The sequence below is a fragment of the Equus quagga genome, chromosome 2, assembly GCF_021613505.1.
Source record: "Equus quagga isolate Etosha38 chromosome 2, UCLA_HA_Equagga_1.0, whole genome shotgun sequence".
NCBI classification, from domain to species: domain Eukaryota; kingdom Metazoa; phylum Chordata; class Mammalia; order Perissodactyla; family Equidae; genus Equus; species Equus quagga.
In genome coordinates, this window is record NC_060268.1 from 61,573,969 (window position 1) to 61,597,534 (window position 23,566).

Genomic DNA, 23,566 nt, shown 5'->3' on the forward strand with positions numbered 1-23,566 from the left:
CACTTTTAGCGTAACAGCGAAGCTCTTCTTTGGGACCCAGCCGCTTTCCTTCCCAGCTCTTCTAACCACAGACAACTAAACTCAACGCACATTTGTTGCACAAGCGTTAAATCAGGCCCTGGACCACAACCTGTGGGTATGGAGGCCAGCCTTTCCCATGGAAGAGAGCTGAGGCAGAGGGTGGGATGGCCCGTGTGGTGAAAGCTACAGCAGAGGCCCTGCCGCTTGCTCAGGAAAGCCTCCCCTCACCCCTGTCCTCACCAGGTCAGGTCCTCAGATACAGGCGAGCTCTCATTTTTCTTCACTGTACTTAGGAGAGAAACTAGACATCAACTGGTGTAATCATTTGACTGATTTTTTTCTCCTTGTCCAGACTGAAAACACGGTAGAGTTTTCTCTCTGGGAGGGATTGGGAGGACTTCCCAGAGGAAGTGACATTCAGTCTGGGTCCTGGGGGTTTGAGAAGGCCCAGGTTCACGTAAGTATGTGTAGTAGCGGGCATTGTGCCTGCATCCCCAACACTGCTGTCTTCTTGGTAGCCACCCTAGTTTTTATTTCAGTATCCTCACCTCTCCCACTCAGCCACAGACTCTGGGGGAAGATGCTCCCATCCCTGCAGCATGTATGTCCCGGTGCATGTGGTTTAGGCTGAAATCAATCAGTGTATTGCCACCCCCTGGCCATAGTTTAAGAAGGGACAATGTGACAAAGGAAATATGTTTTCTGGGAAACAAGCTTTCTTGCTCTTCTAAAAGAGACCCTAGAATAAACTAACTAATTCTTTCTCTCCTTCCCCCGTGTCCCCTCCCAGGCTGGGACAAAGAATTGGAGAGGCCTGGAAGTTGATAGGGATAGGGGTGGGGAAGAGAGCTCTGGCCTGGGGATGAGGCAGACAGTGGATGACAGAATGGAGAAACCAAGTCTGGGAGGGTCTTGTTGAGGCCCTGAATCAAGCCACCCCTCAGCCTGCTCCCCTCGGGACTTTCAATTGTGTCGCTGAGTCCCCTTTATTGTTTCAGTGAATTTGAGTGAGGATGCTTTGAGCCTAGAGCATCCTAACTGGTAACAGCTATCCCGTGGGCAACAAACCGCTTCCCTGCCTCTCACAAATTTATGCTCTTGCTAGTGGGTTTCCAAATCTGATGCAAGGGAATTGCCTGGAGCACTTATGAAGATTGCAAAGTCCGTGAAGATCAAGGAGTCCCGATGGGCACCGCAGGCACTCTGGCGTGGAGGTGGGCTGAAGACCGCGCTCTGAGACCGCACACTGCTTCCTGAGGGGCTCTCTGCGGTGGGTGCTGCTGCCGGTCCTCAAGTAACACTTCTGCCATTCATTAATTCACACTGTTCTCATCAGGGACATGGGGGTCCTGAAGCCAGTACAATAGTCCCCCCTTATCCGTGATTTCACTTTCCACTATTTCACTTTAAATGGAAAATTCCAGAAATAAACAATTTGTAAGTTTTAAGTTGTGTGCCGCTCTGAGAAGTGCCATGAAATCTGGCACCCTCCCACTCCCTCCTGCCCAGGACGTGAATCGTCCCTTTGTCCAGCATATCCACGCTGTAAATGCTACAGGCCCATTAGTCATTTAGTATCCATCTTGGTTATCAGCATATTGTTACAGTATATTGTTCTATTTTATTATTAGTTATTGTTAATCTCTTACCAGGCCTGATTTATAAATTAAACTTTATCATAGGTATGTATGTATAGGAAAAAGCATAGCATGAATAGAGTTTGGTAGTATCTGTGGTTCCAGGCATCCACTGGAGGTCTTAGAACGTATCCTCTGCAGATTGGGGGGACTACTGTATGTGTGCCTGGGTGTAACCTGGCCGGGGAGAGGTGTGCCCTTACTTATACAGACACTGTGTCCCCATGCTCTGCAAGTGACACAAGAGAAGCCTGCAGTTAAGGAGCTACTGATGGAGCTGAGAAGTCGAGTCATAACCTCATATTTATTGGCATAATCATTATTCATTATTTGTCATTTATTATTTAATGACTATTAAACATTACTTAAGTCACACAAGGCAGCAGTGTATGGGTGACAAATGCATGATCCAGATTCAGTCTGGAGAAGCTCAGAGAATTGGATGAAGGGCTTTATGGAAGCTGGGGTCTGAGTTGAGCAGTAATAATAATGATAATATTAATAATAGTCTTCATCAGCATCATCATTTACATATCCATAGCATATTTATTTACTTATTTTATTGAGATATAATTCACATACCATAAAATCCTCCAGGAAATTCAGCAATTTTTAGTACGTTCACAAGTTTGTGTAACTATTACCACTAATTTTAGAACATTTTTATTACCCCCAAAAGACACTCTGTAATCATTAGCAGCCACTCCCCACCCCCTCACCCGAACCCCCAGCAACCACTAATCTGCTTTCTATCTATATGGATTTGTCTATTCTGGACATTTCATGTAAATGGAACCACATGATAAGAGACGCTTTGTGGCTGGTTTCTATCACATACTGTAACATTTTCAAGGTTCATCCATGCTGTAACATGTATCAGTATTTCATTCCTTTTTATGGCCAAATAACATTCCATTGTATGGATATACCACGTTTTGTTTATCCATTATCAGGGGATGGATATTTGATTGTTTCCACTTTTTGGCTATTATGAATGATGCTACTATTAACATTTGTGTACAAGTTTTTGTGTGAACATATGTTTTCACTTCTCCTGGGTATATACCTAGGAGTGAAATTGCTGGGTCTTATGGTAAAACTCTATGTTTAATCATTTGAGGAATTGCCGGACTGTTTCCACAGTGGCTGCACCATTTTACATTCCCACCAGCAGTGTATGGGGGCTGTACCTGGTATTTTATTAAGTTTGAAATCCCTTTCACACCTATGATCTCACTTAATACTCACAAGAGTCCTGCAAGGAATTACACTCAGTTTTATAGATAAAGTGATTGTCCTGGTGAGGATTCTTTCACTCGCAAGTAACAGAAACTACACAAAATGACTGAAGCAGAAAAGAGAAGGTACAAGCTTTTGTATCTAGCAAGTGCAAAGGTGATTGCTGCAGGTATGGGTGGATCAAGACTCTCACATGAAACTCTTGTCCTTTTTTCTCTCTGTCTTCTCTTGTTTCCCTTCATTCTGCTCTCCTTTCCTGCAGCCGTTGGGATTTCTCTGCCTGCTAGAAAGATGTAGCCAGCAGTCCCAAGCCTATTCTTTATGGATTTGAAAGGGAGAGAGACAGGCTTCCCTCCAGATCCAGCAGGAAGGTCCACGGTTTTGGTTCGTGCCCACTCTTGAACCAAATAGTGTCTGGAGCATATGGGACTATAATTGGTCCACTCTGGAGCACATGCCTAGCTCTGAGGAGTTGGGAAGAGAAGGGCATTGTGACTGACAGCCCTACCAAGACCATGTATCATAGGAGAGGAGTTCCCAAAAGGAAATAGAAAAAAGGGATGACAAAGCATACTGCACAGGCAAGATCCACAGTTGCTAAGTCCACTTTATAAATCTAAACTTAAAGCAGCGAGGGATTCACCCAGGATGCCACAGCACCTGTGCGGCAGAACTGGGATGAGAATCCAGGTGTTCTGACGGGAGATTCCGAACTCATGACCACATCACAGCTGGATGGGGAAGTAGGTGTTTCAGGCCTGGACTGCAATGGCGTGGGGAGCCCAGAGAGTTGTGTATGCGGGTCCTCTGTCTCCCAAGCTTCCAGTCTGAGCTCCCTCCTCTGGGGGACCCTGAATTCTCTAGGAAGGAAAGGTGGGGAGAGGTCATCACTTCCAAAGGAACCCAGCAGTGGGGAAGGGCCCTGATGATAGAAGCCTGGTTCAGCTAGGACCAGCACACTCTTCTTCCAGAAAAGTACCTGGGGCTCCCGGATCTGCTTCCATTTTGGAGGGCACCTCTCTCTTTCTACCCTTTCTCTGCATTTTCACCTCTGTGACCTGAGGTGATCAACTGCCCTAGGATTGAAGGGTTTCTTGGGTTGTTGGACTTTCAGTGTCAAAACTGGGACAATCCCTGGCCAACTGGGACAAATTGGTCCCCCTAACTCTGTCTGTCTTGGACCCTCTGCCCCATTTTTTCTCCAACACTCCTCTCCCTGCACCTACCCTCAGGTAGCTCCGTCTCTCTCCCCCTCTCTGGTTATTTCTCTCTACCTTCTCTTCTCTGCTCCCCAGCGCCTCCAGTGCAGCCATTCTCCATGTCGACAGGCTGAGGGGTCCACCTGGAGGCATACCCTGGCTCCCGGCTCCTCTCTGCCCCCACAGGCCCCCCTCATGGATCCGGCCTCCCCTTTGTGCCTTGTCTGCTGCTTTGTGCTTAGGAAATGCAACTCCTCTTTTTTTTAAAGATAAACTTAGGCAAACTTACGGTTACTTGGGAAGGCACATCTGCCAAAAAATGATATAATAAATTCCAAAGTAAAAAAAAAAAGAAGTAGAGAAGAAAACTACAAGATTGCTTTTGTTATCTGGTGTTTCAACGACATGTGCCACTGTTCTGGGCCAATAAGATGGACGAGGGAGAGGTGATTGCATGTGTCACATACAAAGGGGCTTAGAGAGCTTCCCTTAGTGTCAGTGTGTCGTGCCAGGTCTCATCCCTGCCAACAAAGTGAAGGATGTTAGCTTTGAATAAATGTGTTTACACCAGTAGCTTATGTCTGCCCCAGCCCCTTTCCACTTGAAGTAGAAAGTCCAACCCAAAATGTTGGTGTGGGGTGGATGCTGCCTTCTAAATGTCATGCTAGAGCCCTGCTCTTAGTCCTGTTGTTGAGGGTCGGTGACCAGGATCAAGCCCTGTGTACAACCTATACTGAATCCAGGAAGTTATTTTCTGATTTCCATTTCTCAAGCCACAAGTATGCACAGCATTTGCAGTGAAGATATCAAAGGGAAGGAGCGTGGCCACAGCACAAACAGACACATAGGATGGATAAGGAAACATCCTTTTGAAGAAAAAGTATGTCAAAGGGTTCTGGAGAATACAAATTGCCTTAAAAATCTAGAGGTAGCTGTCAACATCTTAGCCGAGAGGCCATTTCTGATGACGCTTAGATGAACTAAGCCCCCGATGTTGGACCAGACTGGAAGAGCCACGTCAGAAACAGCTGTCACAGCGACAACAGTACGAAGAATAACTGCTCCAACTGGGCACTTAATGCGGGCTAAATGCCAATTCCTGCGCATGTCCTCTAGTCATCAACACGGCCCATGTGGCTGTCCAGGACTTTCATCCTGGTACTGGCTGGGCTGAGATGTCAAGGAGAAGCCGTGAGAGTTAGAGGTCTGGAGAGAGCTCACAAGGGTAAAGATGAGCTTGTGGCGGCCTCTTGGGAAGCAGAATCATGATATTAAACGAAGACGTGGGGCAGAGAAAGGAATCCTCAGTGTATGGACCAGGTGCAAGGGGACAGGTGTATTACTGAGCACCATGCCAAGGAGGGAGTGACAAACCTGATGTGGTTCTTGCCTCCCCATGAAGCTCCTATTCTAGGAAAGGAAGCAAATATGCACCATAATTATCAAAACCGCAGCGCCCATTTATTGACCGCTTATCTCATTTCCTTTCATCCTCATGACAGTCCTACGAAGCAGTACAATTACTATCTATCTGCCTTTTACAGATGAAGAACTTGAGGCTTGGAGAGGGAAGGTCCCCGAACTTGTAAAAGGCAGACCTGGGATTTGAACCTGGTCTTGGCTGATCCCAGATTCTGCTCCTAACCCCTCGGCTTCATTGCTCTTAGGTGCTGGGTGGTAGACAGGACTGTGATAAGTGCTATGACAGAAGTGTGACTGAGTGCCTGGAGGCAGAGGCGGTGGTGAGCAGTCACAGGTGGAAGAGACATCAGAACAGAGCAAAGTCAAGTTTCGAGTTTCTGTGCCTTTGAGGGTCAGCTCCCTCTGGTATTCGGGGAAAAGGGCTTTGCCTCCTGTCTGCTGCTGAGTTAGCCTCTCGCGAGCCACTTTGGTCTGAGTCTGCTCAACTTCAGGTCTCTCTGTCAGCAGAGGAGGCGATGTGCAGATGTACCCTCTCTGTGGGCTTCCTGTGGGTGTGATCCGGCCCAAACACAGGCACACGCACACAGTCACGCACACGCGTGCACATCCACACCAACAAAAATAACCCTTTTCTGATCCAGCATAATCCAAAGCCACGTTAAGGAAGAGAAACATTTCTCCAAATAAACCTCAAATGTACAGATTATCCTGTGAATTTTAGAGATAGCATTTTCCATGATTGCTCAGAGCAGTGCTGGTTTCTCGTGGTTCTTTCTTCCACTTTCAGATGAAGCCTAAGGGTTATGAGTCACTGCATCCATGTCTCAAATGCCAGAGACAGCCCTGGAAGGTCACTCCTTGGCTGTAAAAAGGCTCAGATAAAGCTTTTACGTTTTCATCCTTTACTTCGGGGGCGGATCAAATTCCAAGGGGGGAGGAGTGGTTTAAGAGATAAGGGTGGAAAATATTTCTGGGTCGCACTGGGGGGGATTTTCAATCAGCCTTCATTTGACAGGTAGCGAAAAGCCTTCAGAGGTTTTTGAGTGAGATGGTGGAAGGGAGGGAAGATCCATGTCCAAACTAATCAGGAAGACAGAAGCCTGTGGCCTTTGGACCAATTCAGGAAGGTTCTTTGGAGGAGACGCAAATGCCTCACAGATCATCTTTCAGATGCCCCCTCATACTTCCTCAAGATATCATGTGTTTTCACGTGCATTGCTTGAACTTCCATAAGGATGCCGTCTTTTTCCTGCCTTGGCCTTGGTGGGTGCTGTTGCCTCTGCTCACCATGGAGCCCTGCACCGCCCCCAGCCCTGCTGCCTGCTGGGTCAGATCTGTGCCCTGCCTGCCCTTGGAAGCCCTGTGTAGTGGAGCTTACTCCTGCCTTCCTTATTTTGTTTACCACCTCTCTCCAAAACAAACCATGTATTCTCGTCTGATGGCTAGTACTCAGCATGCCTGGAACACAGATGGCAGGACAAACAACCATCGCTGACCATCACTGACCATGGAGTAGACACCGTGCTGAGTGCCATACACGGTCTCATCTGATCCCGGAGCGCGCAGTGGGTCTTTCTCTTCCCATCTAATGGACAGCGTTGCAATCACTGTGAATATGCTAATATTTTCCCTTGGCATTCCTGTGAATGCCAGATCATACGGCTTCCAGCTACAGGTTGGAGGTGTTTTCTGGCCCCTGGGAGTGCGGGGGAATTAGCGGGAGGAATGCTCACCTAATGGCCGATGGGAGCTGGTGGATGGATACTGTGGCTCCCACACTCCTTACTGTGGACCCCAAAATGTATATGTTGAATCCTAACCCCTAAAGTGAGAGTATTAGGAGGTGGGTCCTTTGGAAGGTGACTAGGTCACAAGGGCAGAGCCCTCATGGATGAGCTTAGTGTTCCTATGAAAGATACCTCAGGAAGATCCCCTGCCTCTTCCGCCACGAGGACACAGCTGGAAGGCGCTGTCTATGCACCAGGAAGTGGGCTCTCACGGGACACCAAATCTGCCGGCACCTTGATCTGAACTTCCCAGCCTCCAGAACTGAGAGAAATACATTCCTGTTGTTTACAAGCTACCGGTCCATAGTAGTTTTGTTACAGCAGCCCACATAGGCTAAGACATCACTCCTGAGGGACAACTCTGAGGAGTGTTTTAGTCTCTCAGGGGCGCCCAGCCGAATGGCACCCCCGTTACCCACAAGGCCACTTGCTCACCGCTGCACCCTGTGTTGGCTTCCTTCCCTTCCCTGTCTTAACTCCTCATTCTCTTGACCGTGCTTCTTGAGATCACCTCCCCCGAAAGCCTTGCACTTAAATCCTTGCATCAGGGTCTACTTCCAGGGGAACGCAACATAAGGCAGATGGTTGAGAGAGGGGAAGCAACTTGCCCCAAGCTTCATAGCTAGAAAGTGGCCTAGTCAGGATTTGAACTCAGGGGATATGGGAAGGATGGTATTGATAACTCCTCCGAACCGCTCTAATTATTCTGTCTCCAGACTTTCTCACATCTGTCTAAGCACCTGGAATGTCTGGGAATGCCAGAAATTTTGCCGTTTGAGTTTCTGGCTCCCGGTGCACTCTTCGAAAAAGAAAATTCCCTTTGGGAAGTTGATTAACCTACTAAGCTAATATCAGTCATTCACCCATAGAATGAACATATCTATGGCATCACTTTATTCCCCCTGGTCCCCACACACAGTAGGAGCTTTAACAAGGAAGAGAAAGGGATGTGATTTCGCAGGGCATGTGGGTCAGGAGAACCAGCCCTCATGCAGCTGGAGGGCCCAGGAAGAGAAAGCAGACCCCTGGAAAGGCAGCTGGGAGGGTAATGAAAACTAGCGTGTCATGGCCCCGTTTAGCTGAGAGCCAGGCCGGAGCCCTCAGCCTGGAAGGACAGACAGGGATTTCTGAACCTCACAAATTGCATAAGTGATCTTCAAAGTTGAAGAGGAGAGATGGGGGGCACAGCCCAAGACAAACCATAAAAAACATTCGTGACAATACGACCAGTGACGAAACCCACTGTCTAACCTTCGTCTCCAGCCAGCCTCGCCAAACCCAGTGACTGGAATTTTAAAAAGATGCTGCCTCCCTCTACCTCCCCTCCTGCCACAGGCTTAAGAGGCTGGCCTTGTCCCTGGGATCCAATGCCTGCCAGGCTGGGGCAGCCATCAGCGGGTGCTCACTTGAAGACTCTGCTTGGCTATGCTTATTTCTGCAAAGAGAACCGACCTCTTGCCCTGCCCGGGGAGGTTGTCTCCAGACTTCCCCAGCTACTGCTGCTCATCCTCCAGCATGTTCCAGAAATAAACATCTCCCAAGCAATTTGCAGCTGGGGGCAGAGGCCAAGTGGCGGTGGTTGGGAGTCGGGGGAGAGGTATGGTGAATGCAGATGTTTCAGTTGATATTTGAGTAACAAATGCTTCTTTGCACATTTTTTTCTCTGCTGAGCGTTAGTAAGAAAAATGTGGGTGCGAGCGTTGAGCTTAGACCCTCTTAAGAACTTACCCCTCAGTGAAGGCCAAAAGTTCAGCATCGTGTGGAGGATCATTGGACGGGAAACAGAGACGGCAGCTTCCTGGGTCCTTGCGGAGCTTCAAAACAGGCTCTGCGAATGGCTGGTGGCCCCTGCGGTGCACATGGGGCGGTGGGGGTAGGGAGTGTAGTGGTTGAACATGTGGGCTCTGGGCTCAGAAAGACCTGGGCTAGAATCCCAGCCTGGCCTCTCATCAGCTGAATGACTTGCCACTTAAAACCGTTTTACTGCCTATAAAATGAAAATGATGAAACAAGCTTCTACAGACCACTTACCAAGTGTTAGGCACAGTTCTAAGCACTTAGCCTATACTAGCTCACTGAATAGTCACAGCGGCTCTGTGAAGTTGCTGCTGTCGCTATTCCTATTTTACAGTTGAGGAAACCGAGGCCCAAAGGGGGCCATAACTTGCTCAAGGACTCTCAGCTGGTGAGTAGTGGAGCCCAGAGACGGCCTCAGGCAATCTGGCTGCAGCGCCCTTGAACACCACCTCTTGGGCTGCTGCAAGGAGTGGATGAAACGCAGCCTATAAAGGGCTTGGCACAGTGCCCGCCATATGGCGAGCTCTCAATAAATGTTAGCTTTTATTATCAACAACATATGAAATGGTGTGAATCAGACCAGTTGAGCTGTCCGCACCATTTGAGATTCCTAACAATGCCGGACGTCTGTTATAATCCTGGTATAATCCAAAGGCCTCCCCAGTTATGTCTCTTAAACCTGCCCTGAAGCCCTGTGAGGGCAGTGGGTAGTTTAGGGAGGGCATGATTATTGGATGGACCAGGATGCGGAGGCCCGAAGAAGGTCGGGGACTTGCACAAGGTCCCCCCCAGCTCTCTGGTCATACCATCCTTCAGCAAGCCTGTACTGATATCCCTGAGCCTGAATTACATACTGTGTGGGCTGAAAAAATGCCAAAGAACCGTCAGCATGCGATCCTTTAGTATGTTGAATTCAGATTCTATTTACTCAAACATTTTTATACCCAACTGTATAAGCTGTGATACAACAGTGTAACAATCTCTTAATTGTTTATACTTGACCTTTTTGTAATAGAGATCTGAAGGGATTACAATAAAAGCAGAAATTACAAACCCATAAAATTGCCAAAAAACCAAAACAAAACATGGAAGACCAAGAGTCAAACAATAGGACTAACGTTTACACAGCATTTTCCAGTTTCTAAACATGTGTGATCTCATTTCAACGTCCCAACAATCTACTACTGGACACAATTGTGCCGTAAAACGAGCTGAGCAGGGCTGCTGTGTGGGGAGTCACAGGGCTCTGCTCTCACCTCCTCCTCTGGCTGAGTTTTGCCTGTGTGTTTGGTCAATCACCAAGAGCGAGGAGCGTCAGTGTCTCCCACTACACTTCAGTCTTGCTGCAGCTGGAATGCTTGGTCCCAAATCTCAGCCCTAACACTTACTAATTCTGTGACGTTGGGCAAGTTATTTCAGCTCTGGGTGTTTCAGAATTCTCACCTATTAAGGGAGAATACCTACCTGAGGATTAAATGAGCGAATACATGTAAAATGTTCGGAAAAGTGCCCGGCACAGGAAAGTGCTGTTTGTTTTTATAAAAATGAAATAAAAAATACTCTCCCACAAAGATTGTAGAATCACGTCTCTCTTCTCGTAGTTCTGTCAATCTTTGCTTTATAGATTTTGAGGTTAAGTCATCAGGTGTATATAAATTTAGAGTTGTCATATCTTCTTAGTGACTTGAACCTTTCATTGTTATAGAGTGTCTTTATCGTTATGAACGTTTTTTGCCTTAACACCCGCTTTGTCTGACATTCATGTAGTTACACTGGCTTTCTTTCAGTCGGTCTTTGCATGGAACATCATTTTCTATCCTTTCACTTTCAACCTTTCTGTATCTTTGTGTTTTAGACCCATCTCACGTAAGCAGCGTTTAGTTGTTTTTAAATTTAATCTATTAAACCGATTTTTAATTGGAACACTTAGTCCATTATGTTTAATTTCATTGTCGCTGTATTTGAGTTTAAATCCTCTTAGTATTTTCTTTCTATTTGTCCTGACTGATTTATGTGTCTTTTTCTCTCTTTTCTTGCTTTGTTTTGGATAGATTATTTGTAATTATTCTATTTCCCCCTCTGCTAGGTTGGAAATAATGAACTCTTTTGCTATTTGCTAATGATTCCCTAGAGATCCCAGCAGGCATCTTTGATTCATGAAAGTCTAACATTAAGAAGTGCTTTTATCCCCTCAGACATTGCATGGGCCTCAGGACATTTGAACTGCAGTTGCTACCCTCCTGAATTATATACAATTGTTTTTATTATCTTAAGTCTCTCTATAGTTTAAATACCATGAGACTTTATTATTTTTCTTGCAGCCAGTCAATATTTAGATTTATCCACATAGTTACCATTTTTGTTGCTTTTCCTGCATCTTTAACTTTCCATATGGAATCATTTCCTTCTGCCAGAAGAATACCATTTAGTATTTCCTTTAGGACTGGATTTTCTGGTGTCAAATTCTCTCAGCTCTTGTTTCTGTGAAAATGACATTTCACGTTTATTCCTGAGGGATGGCATAGAATTCTAGATTGGCATTATTTTTTTCTTTTACCACATTGAAATGATCATTCTCTTGTCTTCTGATTCTTGTTGTTTCTGATGAGAAGTCAATTATCGGTTTACTCACTGCTCCTTTAAAGGGAAGATGTCTAATTATCCTATGGCTGCCTTTAAGATTTTTCTTTTCGATTTTGGCTTTGAGAGGCTTTACTAACGTGTAGATTTATTTTTATTTATCCTCCTGAGATTAGTTTGCCTTCCCTTACCCGCGAATTTTAGCCTTTCATCAGTTTGGGGAAACTTCAGCCATCACCTTTTCAAACATTGTGTCCATCCCATTTTCTCTCTCCTCTACCACTGGCTCTCTAATAAGCATTTATTAGAATTTCTCATTGTACCAGTTATGGACTGGATTTTTGTGTCCCTTCAAAAATTCCTACGTTGAGATCCTAACCCTCGATGTGATGGTATTAGGAGGGGATCTTTGGGAGGTGATTAGGTTGTAACTGTGGAGCCTCATAAATGGGATTAATGCCTTTATAAAACAGACCCCAGAGAGCTTTCTTGCCCCTCTGCCACGTGAGGGCAAAGCAAGAAGACCTCCAAGGTTCTCTGAGCCAGGAAGCAGGCCCTTACCAGACCCCGAATCTGCTGGTGCTTTGATCTTAGACCTCCCACCTTCCAGACCTGGGAGAAGTAAATGTTTGTTGTTCAAACCATCCAGACTATGGTATGTTTGTTATAGCAGCCTGAAAGGACTAAGACAGCATCCTTTGTGCCTCTTATCCTCTCTTCGCATTTTTCAATTATTTTTTTCTTCCTATAGTTCATTCTGGATACTTTTCTCTGCTTTATCTTCCAATTTATTAAGTCTTTCTCCAGTTGACTCTAAATCTATTCTTTAAGTTCTTAATTTTGGTTAATTTTTTATTTCAAGAATTTCTGTTTGATTCTTTACAGTTCTCTGTTAAAATTTTAAATCTTGTCTTTTATCTCCTCGAACACAAGAAACATCACTATTTTAAAGTCTGGGTCTGATCTACTGGAGTCATTATGGTCTGTTTCTATCATATGCTGTCTCTCTTCAACCTCACATTTGATGTCTTGTCTCCTCCTGGGGCCGGTTAGCCTGATTGTGCGTAGATCATCATAGTTGAAAATTGTTTGTAAAAATAAATTGAGAGCTTGAATTTTATCTTCCAAAGATGATTATTTGCTTCTGGTAGGGTCCCAAGGCCATTCAGATCACTTGAATACGGTTAATAATGTTAATAATGTTTATGGATGGAGACTTTCTTGGGTACCCAGCTGTCCAGGAGCGGGGCTACAGTCTAAGCAAGGGCTGGTTTTCTGGCAGTTCGCCCTCACTCTTCGGGTAGAGCTCTCAGGGTTTAAAAGTGTTAGAGGTTTACCACGATCCCCACTTCCACAGACCCTGAACTACAGCCTTTTTCCCTACCCACAAACACTGTCCAAAATGTCTCCCAGTTTCTCAGCTGCGTCTCCGGGATTTGCAGATGCCTCCTCCTAAATGCCAGGCTACCTTCTCTGGGCTTCCTTCCTCTTTCAGGCCTCAGTCTAGCAATTTTTTTTTACCACCTTGATAGCTTTCCCATACTTTCAGCTGACTTTTGGAAAATATTTTGTCCAATTTGTCAATTTCTCCTCAGAGAGAAAATTTGTCCACACAACTTAATCTGCCAAAATTGAAAGTGTAATCCAAAATATGACAATGTCAATTCCTCAAGATGACCTTTAGTAACAGCTCATAAAACTCAACAAGAATTTTCTGGTGAGCCTCCTAGAATTTCTTATGCAAAGGAAAGTAACCCTGAGATGGTGATTTTATCCAGTCTTATCTAATAACAACTTGAGGACTAAGACACGAGTTCATTCACTTATTCAACAGATATTTATTGAGTGTCTACTATGTCCCGGGCACTTTTCTGGGCCCTGGAGATTTGGTGGTTAGCAGAGCAGACACCTTCCTTTCTCTCCCAAAGTTTAACATCTGGAGATAGAGAGAGGAACAAGTAAAAAGAATAGCTACACTCAAATGTGATGGGAGATTGAGAGGAAAATTGATTGAGAACAATCGATTGCAATAGGAAGAGGATGAGGGTGCCAAGTACAAGAAGAATTCCATCAGTTGTGATGCTTTGTCTGCAAGCAGCAGAAAACTGGACCCAAATGGGCCTAAATAATGACTGAATGCATTATCCCTCACAAAACAATAAGCCCAGAGGTGGAGGAACCTCAGACAGAGCCATCATGACTCTGGCTGCTCCTCTGCCTCTTCTCCCTCATTGTCCGCAGGCTGGTACAAGATGGCAGCTGAAGTTCCATCCGTCTCATCCAGCCGTGAAAATATCCAGAGGAAGAACAGGAAATCCCTAGCACATCTCTCCTCATTTGTCACTGGGCAGAATTGAGTCATTCCTATACCAATCACTGGCAAAGGGAATAAAGTTACCACAATGGACTTATCCTAATCACACTCTGTTCCTGGCTGGGCATGGGGCCATATTCCCTTGAGTCATGTGTGGGAGAGTCCAACTCCTCAATGAAATGGGGGTTCTATTAGGAAGGAAGAAGGAAGGAGCAGAGTGGCCGTTGGGCAGACAGTCAGCAGTGTCCATCACAGGGGGTTGGTAGTAGAGGGGGGCATCCCCAAAGACAAACCACCCATTTCACAATTCCCCAGAGTGTTTTACAAACACATTCTGACACCTACTTCATAATAACCCCATAAACCGGCAGTCATGGCTAACATTATCACGTGTTCACATACATGAACTCGTTTAGACCTTATGACAGCCTGACGAGCTGGTCTTATTAGTATCCTCATTTTACAGTGGCAAAACTGAGTCACAGTGTTGAGGACCTTGTCCAAGGTGATATGTTTGGTGGAACCTGAGTTTAAACCCAGGTCATCTGGTTGCAAAGCTAATGATTTTAACTTCTTTGATCAACTGTCTCTAGCAAGGTAGATGGAGATGATTGTTCTGGTTTTTCAGATGAGGAAACTGAGGTTCAGAAATGTGAGGTTCATTCACCCACTTATTCACTTAACAAACCTTTACTGAGTCCCTTAATACTCCTGGTGCTATGCTGGTCTCTAGGGTTGCAGTTCTGAACAAGACACTGCCCTTGATCTTCTAACGCTTACAGACTAGTGCATAGTAACTACTGAGTGCTTGCAGAGCGATCTGGCGTCACATTCTAGGGTTCAAGTCCCAGCTTTATGGCTCACAAGCTGTGAGACCTTGGGCCAGTCTCCGTTTTGGTGGCCTCCTCTTCACCCCATCAGTGAAGGGAAGATTACCATCCTAGGCTTACGGGGATAGCTGAACACAACCCCAGCTCTAGACAGCTGAGCTCAACAGTAGTTTACTAGTCACCTGTACTCACTGCCTGGGGAGGAGGACACCACACACCTCACAGGGCCACATGCGGGTGAACCCTGGGGGCTGTGGGAGGCAGGCGTTGTAGTGTCAAGAGGGTGTGGTTTCTTCTGTGCCCACAGGAGGATGTGATTGGCTGGTCTGAATCATTCCACAGGCTGGCAGGGAACAGAAGCCCATTATTTAGGGGTAAACTGGAATTGCCTCTGGCCCCTCGGAGAGGAAGAGGTGTTTGGCCAGAGAACCTTATTCCTGAGAGCAGAGTGGAGAGGGGAACTCTCTGTGTGGACATTTGGGGCCCTTAATTTCACCAGATATCAAGGCAATACATAATACTGAGCCTGAATTTCAGGCCTTGTGTTGCTGTTTCTTAACCTTGTTGCACCTTTGTTTCTTCATCTGTAAAATAGGAACAATAGTGCTTTATTCACTGGATATTTGTGAGTTTAGAATGAGACAACGTGGGCTAAACATTTAATACAAGGCCTGGCACATGGCAGACGGAACTGCTGCCAAGTGCCAGGCACTGGCCGGTGACTTGCGTAAGGTCATATGGCTGGTGAGCAGTGAGTCCAGATTGAAACATCTGCCTTTTTTTCCAGATGCATTGAACGGAGATCATGTTCATTGGGAAAGTACTGTATTGTTTATCCATTCATCCATCCACTTATTTGTTCATTCACTCAACAAACATATATTGACTGCCTACTATGTGCATGGTGCTGGCACTATGAAGATGGCCTTCAGAGGCTCAGTCTGATGGAGGAGATAGATACGACATGGGTGCAGTACAATGTGATGGGTGCTGGACCACAAGAGGTCAGTGCCACGGACAAATCAAGGGAAGAGCCCCTAGAGGTGAGGTGTGGGCCATAAAGACCCTGGGGAGATGCCCCAAAGCAGCCCAGGGGAATGTCTCATGTTCCCTCCCCCAAGAGTTGGGGCTGACGATCTCTGTGTCCACACTGGAGAGGATTTCCCCCTGTGGCTTCTGGCTGACAACTGACAGACTGTGAACAAGCCAAGACTTGCTCTGAGCGGGAGGGTACTATCTGGCTCCTGAGCTATAGCTGCTGCTCACTGGCGACGTGATCTCAGGCAGGTCCCTCCCCTCGCTGGGCCTCAGTTTCTTCACTTGCAGAACGAGAGCCTAGGGCTGGGTGGTCTGGGAGGTCCCTCGAGCCCCACCTGAGGGAACGCTTTTAAACACTGTCTCATGAGACCTCTATTCCATAGAACCACCGCTGTTCCCCGAACTAGCCCCAACTTGCCACCTCCCCATATAAACGCTACACGCATCCTTCTGGTCTACACTGCACACTCCTCTGGGCAGGGACCAGCTTCTTCAGATAATTGTTTCCAGGAGGAAAGTCATATGAAACAACAGCAACACAAACAATAAAATCTAGTAGAAAGAAAAGGCCATAGTTTGCGCCTTTGTGTCTTTGGAGGTTGGCACACTTCATTCGTTTGGGCAGCCTGACTTGTCACCACATGGGGCTCTCATCTTTAAATTAGACTGTGCCGTGTTGTGATGCCTCTATTTTTTGTTCCCTGCCTGGTGCTTCGCAGGATTTCAGATAGGAGAGCCAACTTTGCAGTTTTCTACAAATCGCTTGTTGCCCAAAGATCTGAGAGGGGGCCTTCCAAGGCTGGATGGGAAGATGGAAATCCAGCAGCATCTGATACTTCCCCTGCCAGCCTGACCGCAGCCCTGTGGATAGACAGCAGGCAGGCAGCTGGGCTGGCAGTGAAGGGAGGACCCAGAGAAGGAGGTGGGGTGTATGCCTCCAGCTGGGTGTGTGGGAGACAGGAGAGGGCCTGGAGCTGGGCTCTCTGGATCCTGTGTGTCTGGAATCTGGCTGAGGCCAGGGCTTTGCAGGGATAATGTTGTGGGACTCTCCCATGGACTGTGTTCTCCCTTCTCCCTGGACGAAAAACAGGTTCTTTTCATCAGTGAAAGTAGCCAGATTCTGCTTTTAAACCCGGGGCATCACGAGGAAAATCACACCACTGTGGCACTCCCACTGGCAAGCTGTGTCACCTCGGGCCAAGTGCTTTACCTCTCTGAGTCTCAGTTTCCTGAGACTCAGTTTGCAAAGGAAAGGATTGTATTAGATTTTCCAAAGATCACTTCAGCTTATAAAGCACTATGAGGGGGTTAGGATCATGGACTCAGGAATCAGACAGACCCAGTTTGAATCCCAGCACCACTTATCAATGGGGGACCTTGGGTAAGGAAGTTAAACCCTCTTAACTCTAGGGTTGGCTTGAGAATTAAATGAATTGCTACGTGTTAAGAGTGTAGCACAGGGCCTAATGTAAAGGAAGCACTCAGTAAATAAGTTATGAACTCTTGAGACGTGAAGATACTGAATCTGCGTAATGAAGGTAATAAGACTCTGCCCAACTTTTTCTACTTGCTTCTCCTGGGGGCAGAGACTGGAAAACAAGTGCAGTGAAGTATTCAGGAGCCAAAGGTGGCTCTGCACTCCCCAAGGCCAGTATTCCCTACCCAGGCACCCAGGTCAATATCTGACTGGTCACCAGAAGTCCAGAAGCCAGACATCAAGTGGCTGCTGCTGAATGTGAGCCAATAGAGGCCAGCTGAAACCCAGCAAGTGCCAGTGGATGCTAGGAGAAGGGGCAAAGAGCATTTTCCAATGTGGACCATAATTAGGAAGGAGCTCATGATTCCACCTCCAACTAGACGGCCTTGTCATCCTGCTGTGCTCCATGTCATCCTCTTGTGAAGTGGAAGGTGATGGCATGCACAGTGGGATGTAAGTATGGTAGCGGAAGAGGAGGCATGGAAGGATGGAAGGGTTCTGGGGGACACTTGACCCTCCTTGACCATAAATCAGAGACTTCTGGCCATGCTGCCCACAGTGGCCATGGTGAACAATGAGCCAGGTCAGCCCTGGCCCCAGGGATCCTTCTTTGAGTGGTGCTCTCAGTGGACTCGTTGGACTGCGCTGACAGTGTCAGCATCTGTGTGGCTGTGAGCTGGCTTCTTCTCTTTAGCCCTTAGTCTCCTCTTTTGCAAAGTGATGGGGACTTCTTTTTTCCTGCATGAATGGCAGACTAGGTACCACGAATGACTCTACCAAATGAAATAGACAATCATGAATAAAGAATAAAAAAATACTTTTAATTGCATCGCTGAGCTTCTATAAAGGTAAGGAATCACAAATGAGGTGAAACCAGAAATTCTTGGGTATAAATTGATGCCAAAGCTCTCTTTTGAATTGTAGGTTTCTGTCAAAATTTGAAGATCTTGAGCTTCTGTTTCATGGTTTTACAGAAGCAGGGAACAGAATAGGAAGCCTAGGGGCCACCGAAGGTGGAAAATCAAATAGGAGATCCTTGCATAAATTTAGGACATCCATAAAAAGCTTTATTTTTAGTGTAAGTGAATAAGAAATGGACTGTGCAAGGAGGATAAAGCATAAAAACTAGCTTTAAAAAATTCTTTTTGATGTGGTTGGAGAAGGAAAAAACTCTGAAAATTCAAAACTATAAGCTAATCTTTATGTGAGTTTGCAGTCCAAATTCATACTACAGGTGTGGCCCAAAAATTTCAAATGGAGAATTTAATTTTAAGTGGTCCTATGTCCAAAGAAGTAAATACAAATAATCTCTGGAGGAACTAAGCTTAAACCTAGCCCTCTAAGAATTCCCACAAATAAACTTCCAAGGAAAATGAACAGCTTACAGTAAAAACAAAATGAAACAAAACACACAAGGAACTAAGGTACCAAAAGGTAGGGTCAGCAGAAACAGATCCACCAAGACTTCCTATTGACTTAGGAGACAGGAAAACTAGGTTTAATACATTTAAAGAAATAAAAAATGTCTTAGAAATATAAGCAAGAAACAAGCAGATCTGAAACAGGGTCAAGTAGATTGAGAATTAAAAATATAAGAACTGAAACTAAAAACCCAAATGAATTGGTTAATGAGCAGATTAGACACTGAAGAGAGAATCTGTAAACTGGAAAATAGTTTCAAAGAACTAGCCAGATATAGGCTAGTGACACAAAGAGCTATAAAATATGAAAGAGAGGGAGGTGTTGAGAGACATGGAAGATTGAGCAAGAACTTTCAATATGTTTTGAACTGATTCACAGAAAGAGGTAATGGAGAAAATGGGGAAGAGACAATGTTTGAAGAGATAAATACTAATAATTTTCCAGAATTGTTGAAAACTTCTAATCCTTATATCTAGAAAGCCTAATGAACTCCAAAAGAATAAATACATGCATACATATGCACACGCACACACACACACAAACACACACACACTCCTAGACAGATACTTCATGTTGTAAAAGCAGCCAGAGAGAAAAGACAGTTAGATCGGCAGCTGATGTCTTAATAGAAAAAAAAAAAAAAAGGTTGAGAGAAAATAGCTACTGATGTATAATTCTATACCTAGTGAAACTATCCTTCAAGAATTAGGGTAAGATAAAGACATCTCCTAACAAATAAAACCAAGTTTATCATCAAAAATCTTCACTAAAGGAAATCTGTGTGTGCATGTGCATTTGGTGAACATAGACAAGTTGATTCTAAAATTCATATGAAAATGCAAAAGATCTAAAATATTTAAAACAATCTTCAAGAAAAACTAAGCTGGAGGACTTTCACTACCAGATAACAAGAACAGCCATGAAGCTATAGTGGTTAAAACTGTGCGGCAGATATGCAAGCAGACTAATGGCACAGGTTAGGGAGTCTATTAACTGATCCAAACATATTCTGTCACCTGATTTACAATAAAGGTGACACAATAATGTAGTATGACAATGGATTGTTGATTATCTACATATTAAAATAATGTACTCGGTTCGCTAGCTCACACACAAAAATCAAATCCAGAGGGATTGCAGATCTAAAAGTGAAAAGCAAAACAATAAAAAAATATAGAATAAAATATTAGAGAAAATTTCCATGACGGAGTAGGCAATGATTTCTTAAATAGGTCACAAACAGCACTAACCAGAAAGAAAAGATGATAAATCAAACCACATTAACATTAGAACTTCTGTTCATCAAAAGACATCATTAGGAGAGTGAAATGAAATCCACAAAGTGAGTCATCCAATAAAGTACTCATATCCAGAATATATAAAGAACCTGTGCAAATCACTAAGAAAAAGACAAACATTTCAATTACTAAATGAGCAAAATACTTGACGATCAGACATTTCATAAAGAGGACATCCAAATTGCCAATAAATATATGAAAAGGTGCTCAAGTTCATTAGCCATCAGAGAAATGCAAATTAAAGCCACAACGTGAATGAATTTGGATCCTTACTTCATACATACATAAACATTAACTCAAAATGGGTCAAAGACCTAAATCTAAGTTAAAACTATAAAACTCTTAGAAGAACATATGAGTGTAAATCTTCATGACCTTGAGTTAAGAAATGATTTCTTAGAAGTGATAAAAGAGAAGATTGAGAAGTTGTACTTTATCAAGATCAAAAACTTTGTGCTTCAAAAGATGCCATCAAGAAAGTAAAAGACAATTCAAAGAAATTTTCAGAAAAAATTTTTGCAAATCATAAATCTCAAAAGGAACTTGTAGCCAGAATGTATAAAGAACTATTGCAACTCATTATTAATAATAAAGAGGAATAGCCCAATTAAACATGAGCAAAAGATTTGAATAGACATTTCTCTGAAAAAGACATCTAAATGGCCAATAAGCACAGGAAAAGATGTTCAACACTGTCAGTCATTAGAGAAATGCACAAAATCACAATGAGACACCACTTCACACCCATCATCATAATAATAATAACAGGCAATAACAAGTATTGATAAAAATGTGGAGAATTTGGGACTCTCATACATCGCTGGTGAGAATGTAAAATGAAAATGCAGCAGCCACCATGCAAAATAGTTTGGCAGTTCCCCATGGAGTTACATATTATTCAGCAACTCTGCTAGATATCTATTCAAGAGAAATGAAAACATATGTCCACACAAAACTTATACATGGATGTTCATAGCAGCATTAATCATAATAGCCAAAAGTGAGAAAACACACACGTTCATCAACTGATGAATGGATAAATTAAACGTAGTATATCCATACAATGGAATATTATTTGGCAAGAAAAAGGATGAAGTACTGGCACATACTACAACATGGATGAATCTTGAGATACTATGCTAAGTGAAAGAAGCTAGTCAAAAATGACTACATATTTTATGATTCTACTTGAATAGAATGTCCAGAATAAGCAGATTTATAGAAAAAAATAGATTATAGTGCCCAGGGGTGAGGTGAGAAGAGGAGGAAATGAGGGAGATTGTGGCGTGATTGCTAAAGAGTACAAAATTTCTTTGTGGAATGATGAAAATGTCCTAAAATTAGATTATGATGATGGTTGCAAAACTCCAGAAATATACTAAAACACATTGAATTGTACACTTTAAATGGGTGAACTTTATTGTATGTAAATTATATCTCAATAAAGTCGTTAAAACAAACACACAATAAAATACAACTTAACCCCCACCAGAATGTTAAAATGAAAAAGACAAAATATCATTTAGCGATGACGAAGGGGGAACACTCAGAACTTCTCACATCGCTGGTGGGAATGTAAATTGGTACAATCACTTTGGAAAATTGTTGGGCAATATCTCCTAAAGGTGAACTTACAGGTACTCTATGATTTGGCAGTTCCACTCCAGAATATATTCCCAAAAGACGTGCACTAGAATGTTTTCAACCACATCATTCATAATAGCCCCAAACAAGAAACTACAGAATGCTCATGAAGAGGGGAGTGGATAAACGAGTTGTGATGTTTTCACATAATGCAATACTATGCTGCAATGAGAATGAATGATTTACAATTACATGTGACGATATGAATAATTCTCATCAATATAACGCTGAGTGAGGAAGCCAGACCTCAAAGAGTATCTACTATACGACTTCATTTAAATGAAGTTTGAAAACAGGTGAAATAAAGCAGTGCTTAGTGGGGTTAGAAGTTAGGTCAGTGCTTCTCTTTGCAGGACGGTGACTGGCAGGGGGCACGAGGGACTTTTGAGGATGTTATTATTGCTCTATTTCTTAATCTGAGTTCTGTTTAAATGCGTGTGTTCTGTTTGTGACAATTTAGTGGGCTATTAACTTATGAAATGTATACTTTTCTAATGTGTATTATACATCAATAAAAAATTTCATTAAATACTAAATACAAAAACAGCAAAAATTATAAAGAAGTTAGGAATGAATTTAACAGAGATAGGCTAGCCTTTTATGGGTAGATTATAAAACTTTATTGAAAGACATTAAAGGAGATATAAATAAGTGGAAACATAGACCATGTTCTTGGATAGAAAAACCAATATAATCATGACGTCAATTCTCCCTAGGTTGGCATGTAAATTTAATATAATTCCGATTGAAATCCCAACAGTATTTTTTTTTTTAGAATTTAACAAGCTGATTCTCAAATTTATATGGAAGAGCAAAAAAGTCAAGAATAGCCAAGATGTTCTGATTTAAAAAACTCCAACAAGCCAGGTGGTGGACTCACCATGCCAGACATCAGGATTTATCATAATGATATGATAATTAAGACAGTGTGATATTAGCATAGCATGAAACAGAATAGAGAGCCCAGAAAGAAACCCTCACATACGTAGAAACTCGATTTGTGACAGACCAGATGTTGCAGATCTGTAGTGCTAGGACGGCTGGTTATCCATATGGAAAAAAATGAAATTAGATTCCTACCTTACACAATACACAAAATCAATTCCAGATGGGATAAAGGCTTAAATATAATAGGAAAAACTATAAAACTATTGGAAGATAATATAGGAGAATATTTTTGTGACCTCAGGGTAGGAAAAGATTTCTTAAATAAGACACAAGAAGTACAAACTATAAAGACAAAGATTGATAAATTAGACTACACTAAAATTAAGAATTTTTGCTCATCAAAAGACACCCTACAGCCAGCCCCGTGATGTAGTGGTTAAGCTAGGCATACTCTGCTTCAGTGGCCCAGGTTTGCAGGTTCGGATCCCAGGTGTGGACCTACCCCACTGTCAGCCATGCTGTGGTGGTGACCCACATACAAAGTAAAGGATTGGCATGAATATTAGCTCAGGGCAAATCTTCCTCGGCAAAAAAAAAAAAAAAAAAAAACCATAATGTTATGGAGTAAGAAGACAAACCACAAATGGGCAGAAGATAATTGCAACACATAAAATTAACAAAATATTAAATAACATCCAGAATGCATAAATATGAATCAATAAGAGAATGACAAACAATTGAAAAACAGGCAATAAATGTAAACAGGGATATCATAGACAAAGAAACATAAACGGCTTGTAAGTGTAGGAAGAGATGCTCAACTTCATTAGCAATCAGGCAAATGCAAGTTAAAACAAGAAACAATTACACATTCATGAGATAGAAAAAAAAGTAAAAAGTCTGACAATGTTAACTGTTGGTAAAGATGCAGAGCCATGAAACTCTCTTCCACTGCTGGTGGGAATATAAATTG